Raw genomic sequence first — 5,404 nt, 5'->3', positions numbered from 1 at the left:
ACCAAATCAACGCCTATGACCAAAGCAAGCAACGTTGCTCCTCAGCCTTCGTCAACTTCGGATCCCGCTCCTATTGCTCCAACACCTTCGGTGAAGCCTAACGACAGCGTGGATCTCTCCAAATTTGGAATTCCGTTGAAGGATCGCCTGGGTCCTTTACACGAAGATCAAGGCAAAGTGCCTGTTAAGGAACGCTTAGGACCGTTGAAGGAGCCTCGAGCAACCATCCGGACTGGGGGTCGTACGCAACCTCCTAACAAGTTGAATCCCGTAATTACCCGCCGGGGGAGGGGGGTGCCTGCACAAAACCAGGAGCCTGTTAAAATTTTACCCTCACACGGGTGTGATTCCAAACGTGTGACTCTTACTAAAGCCAATAGAGCACTACCTATTCAGAAGAAGACACACTGAACAAACAACAGCGTTCCACTTAAGGAATCAAACCAACAGCCGATAGGTTACTCTGACCGCAACGTCAATGAGTTGTACTATCGGGCTGGGGTACTAATAAATCTCGAAAGAGAAGTACCCGGGAAGAGGACTTCCACTATCTGTGTACCAAACTTATCAGGGTAGTATTATCAACGTGTAGCTGCCCCAAGACCGCTCCATAGAGGGTCTCGGTATTTGAAAAGATCTCTACCAGAACGTCCAAGTCCAAGCCAAGGCCTTTTTATAGAAAAAGATCAGTTGCGCAAGATGACGAACTCCCAGAGGTCACCATTAATATGGTCGATAAAGGGAAGTCAACACAAAGTTTTAGTCCCCATTATTTTTCGGACGTATCCCAACATATAACTCGATTGCGCACGGGAACTACTAGGCGTAGGAACTATCAGAGGTTGGATAACGGATTATCCTCAGATGATGAAGCATCATATGCAAACTCTACCATCGCTTCTGACAATACGGTGTCTAGCATAGGACGATCTCGTGAGGCGTTCATGATCAACGTTGAACAAATGACCAAAATCATCGAGGATGCTTTGGCTAGTCAAAAAGAAAAGTTTAAATTCGAATTGGAAATGACCATGATACAGATGAAGGAAGAGAATGACCAACAAATTCGGGCTCTGTCCAATCAATTCAATGAATCCAGCCATCGCAACCTTGCTAACCAAGCAGGTAGCGATTTAGATGTGGATGAACATATCAATGCTGAGAACCCTCCTGTTGACCAAAACGCTAGGGGTGACCCCACTGAAGATAATAATACTGGGGTGATCCCACTGAAGATGATAATGCTGGGGGTGGCCGTATTATTCCTCTCAGAAATTATCCAAAATAGGATATAGGCGAGGACAAAAAGATGAAGGATCTCGAGAGCAAAACTAGCGCTCTGATGTCTGCTCGAGAGGTGAAGAAGACCGAGATTCCGTATCCTTACCCAAGAGAGTGGGATTCAATCCCGTATCCGGTAAAGTTCAACCTGATCAACTTCACGCCGTTCGACAGGAAGGGCTCGCCCAGTCAACATTTGATCTATTTCAAATCCCACTTAGGAATGATTTCTGGCAACGAAGCCTTGATGGTTCGGTCATTCGTTGGCACCCTCCGCGGGCCTACTTTCGATTGGTACCGCCGTCTCAAGCATGGAAACATTAACAGCTAGGACGATATGGAGAGCTCGTTCCTCGGCAACTTCTTTGATGACGACGCCGAGATATCCATCAGTACACTCTTCGAGGAGAAACAGGAGGACAAGGAAATGATCGATGACTTCGTTAAGTGCTTCCGGAATAAGGCGATGAACTACCGAGATCCGATCACAGAGGACTTCATCCTCTAAACATGCCACAACAACCTCTCTTTGGACATGTTGGAATTTATGGGAGTAGCACCATTCAACACCTGGAAAGAGTTAAAAGTGCGCGAAAAGCAGGCCGAACGTTTTCTCCTAAGGAAGAAGGCCGAGAGGAGCCAACCGACGGCTAATCCTCCAAACTCGAACTTCGCCTCCCGTGGTAAGGGCAAGGCACCTATAGCAGTTGTTGACGTTAATCAGACGTCGCAACAACAACCCCGAATACAACAAAAGACTTTGGATCCAAGACTCCAAAAGAAGTACTCATTCAAGGACGAAGTCGTTCCAGCCATTTTCGAGTCCCTCCTTGAAAATAACAAGATCAAGATGCCACCTATCACAGATCAGGAGGAAGCTGACAATACTACGGATCCGAAGTACTATGCGTACCACAAGAGGATCTTTCATCCTACCAAGGCTTGCTTCGCTCTCAAGAATAGCATCCAAACCTTGGTTGAAGCCAGCATCATAACGCTCAATTAAGTCGAACGAACACTCCAAAGAGTATACGAGTATAAACTGCTTCTCAACCCTCCAACCGGTATATGAGGTTAAACTGCTCCCCGGTACTCTAATAGGTATTTTAGTCTAAACTGTTTTCTACCTTCGACGGGAAGTTCCTAGAGAATTTTATACATAATATTCTTAAGAATAACCCAGTCATCCAACTGAGTTTAATATTAGACCCAGTTTTGGAAAAAAGCTGAGGGTGGGTAATTCATGTAACGAGAAGTTCCCGAAAGAATTCTACATAGTGTATTTTTAGGGATAACCCGGTCACTACAAGAAGGTGATGAATAAGAAACTCTCACACAAACTCCCGCTACGTCTGTGCACTCAACATTCTCATTGTTAGAGTCCGGACATAGTATTCAGAATTTTAATCTCCTGATCATTGACGATTATCAAACCCTTGCGTGTTATGTATTTGCCACTTAACATCAGGAACCCCCTTTGAGTGATTTGTACGAATCAACACTCCTACTGTAATTTATACTCCCACTCTTACTGTTCACTTGGTCAAACCTTCCTATCGTTAGGGCCATAACCAAAATCCCCTCTCAATTTCTCCAATAAATGAGAGGTCCACGAATTGAGCGATCAGATCTTCCTACAGTTAGGATCATCTCAAACCTCCCACTCGGTCAAACCTTCCTATTATTAGGGCCATAACCAAAATCCCCTCTCGATTCCTCCAATGAACAAGAGTTCCACGAATCAAGCGATCAAACCTTCCTACAGTTAGGATCATCTCAAACCTCCCACTCGGTCAAACCTTCCTACAGTTAGGGCCAAAACCAAAATCCCCTCTCGATTCCTTTCATGAATGAGAGGTCCACTTTTAAATCAAGTAATCAAACCTTCCTACACGCACGAGGAATTTTATCCCGAATCCTAAATGGGGATAAGTCAACGCCTAACACGCGTTGTCGGTTTAGTCTTTTACCGATTGAAGAAGACACCAGAATACCAATATGGGGCATTTTATCCCGAAGCCTAAATAGGGATAAGTCGGTGTCTAACTCGTATTGCCGGTTAGTTCTTGACCATAAAAAGAACAAAAGCCCACATATTCGATATTATGGCAGGTTGTTATTAATAACACCGTAATTCGTGCCTTACACGCGTGGGGAATTTTATCCCGAATCCTAAATAGGGATAAGCCAACGCCTAATACGCGTTGCCGGTTTAGTCTTTCACTGATTGAAGAAGACACCAGAATCCAAATCTGGGGAATTTTATCCCGAAGCCTAAGTAGGGATAAGTCAGCGCCTAACACGTATTGTCGGTTAGCCCTTGACCGTTAAAAATGACAAAAGCTCACATATTCAACATTATGACAGGTTGTTATTAATAACACCATAATCTGTGCCTTACACGCACGGGGAACTTTATCTCGACTCCTAAATAGAGATAAGTCAACACCTAACACGCGTTGCCGGTTTAGTCTTTCACCGAGTGAAAAAGACACCAGAATCCGAGTCTAGGAACTTTTATCCCGAATCCTAAGAAGGGATAAGTCAACGCCTAACACGCGTTGCTGGGTAATCTATTCTCGTGAGAAAGACGAAGTCTACGTATTCAATATCGTAGCACTAAAAGAGTTAACTCTTTTAGCACAATGTTATATACAGAATGGACTTAAACAATCTGCATGCAAGCCCGCTTCAAACGATAATTAGTAAAGGCACGTCAAATCCGTTGATGGCTGAGGATTTACCAAAAATCCTGAGTCTGCATCTGATACATACGGCCGAATAGTCTATTCCCGTGAGAAAGACGAAGTCTACGTATTCAATATCGTAGCACTAAAATTGTTAACTTTTTTAGCACAACGTCACATGCAGAACGGACTTAAACAATTTTCATGTTAGCCCGACTCAAACGGTAGTCAGTAAAGGCTCATCAAACCCGTTGATGGCTAAGGGTTTGCTAAAAATCCTATGAATATGAGAGTCATTGACGCATCAGCCCCATTAGTTGGTCTCGTGACTCGAGCATCCAATAACTTCGGGATAAGATCCATATCTGCAGACGAATCAGCTTTAACAGTTAGTCCTGCACCCCCAACTATTAGAACCGCCATGCTCCAATCCCTTAAGAGCTTAAACTGTGTATACTCCAGCAAACGTACGAGTATAAATTATGTTAACGGTGAGCGATCCGAAACCCTAGGTTAACGTTGGTCAACGCATAACCCTAGGTCAATGCCAGTTAACGCATTGCGATGAAAAGTCAACGCCGGGCAATCCGAAACCCTAGGTTAACATCGGTCAACACGTAACCCTAGGTCAACACCAGTCAACGCGTTGCGATAAAAAGTCGACACCAGGCGATCCGAAACCCTAAGTTAACATCGGTCAATGCATAACCCTAGGTCAACGCTAATCAACGCGTTGCAATAAAAAGTCAACGCCGAGCGATCCGAAACCCTAGGTCAACGTTGGTCAACACGTAACCCTAGGTCAATGCCAGTCAACGCGTTGTAATAAAAAGTCAATGCCAAGCGATCCGAAACCCTATGTCAATGCCGGTCAATGCGTAACCATAGTTCAACGCCAGTTAACGCGTTATAATAAAAAGTCAACACCGGTCAACGCGTAACCCTAGGTCAACGCCACTCAACGTGTTGTGATGAAAAGTCAACGTTAGGCGATCCGAAACCCTAGGTTAATGACCGGGCGATTCAAAATCCTAGGTCAACGCCGGTCAACGCGTAACCCTAGGTCAAGCAGGGCAACGCGTTATGATGGAAAAGTCAACACCGGTGATCCGAAACAACGTCGTTCAACGTGTAACCCTAAGCCAATATATTATGGAAGAGGTAAGTTTCAAAGTCAACTCGACAGCATGAGCCAAAATCAACTTACCAGTTTTGATTTAAGACTTCGACGACGGCCAGACGATAAACACAGCACTGGGAGAACTTCAGCTATTCGTCAAAATATTGAATAGATTGAAAATCGAAGGAGTCAAGAATCAAAGCTAACTACAGGTCCTTTTATACCAACTGAAGGTTGGACCGATCACATCCAAAGTATTACAGCCTCTTCTATAAAAGAATGAGGTTGAAACACTTTGGAGGGGTTATCTGTAAGC

This window comes from Asparagus officinalis, unplaced genomic scaffold, assembly GCF_001876935.1.
Source record: "Asparagus officinalis unplaced genomic scaffold, Aspof.V1 AsparagusV1_Un264, whole genome shotgun sequence".
Classification (NCBI taxonomy): Eukaryota; Viridiplantae; Streptophyta; class Magnoliopsida; order Asparagales; family Asparagaceae; genus Asparagus; species Asparagus officinalis.
This window is presented reverse-complemented; position numbering follows the sequence as displayed.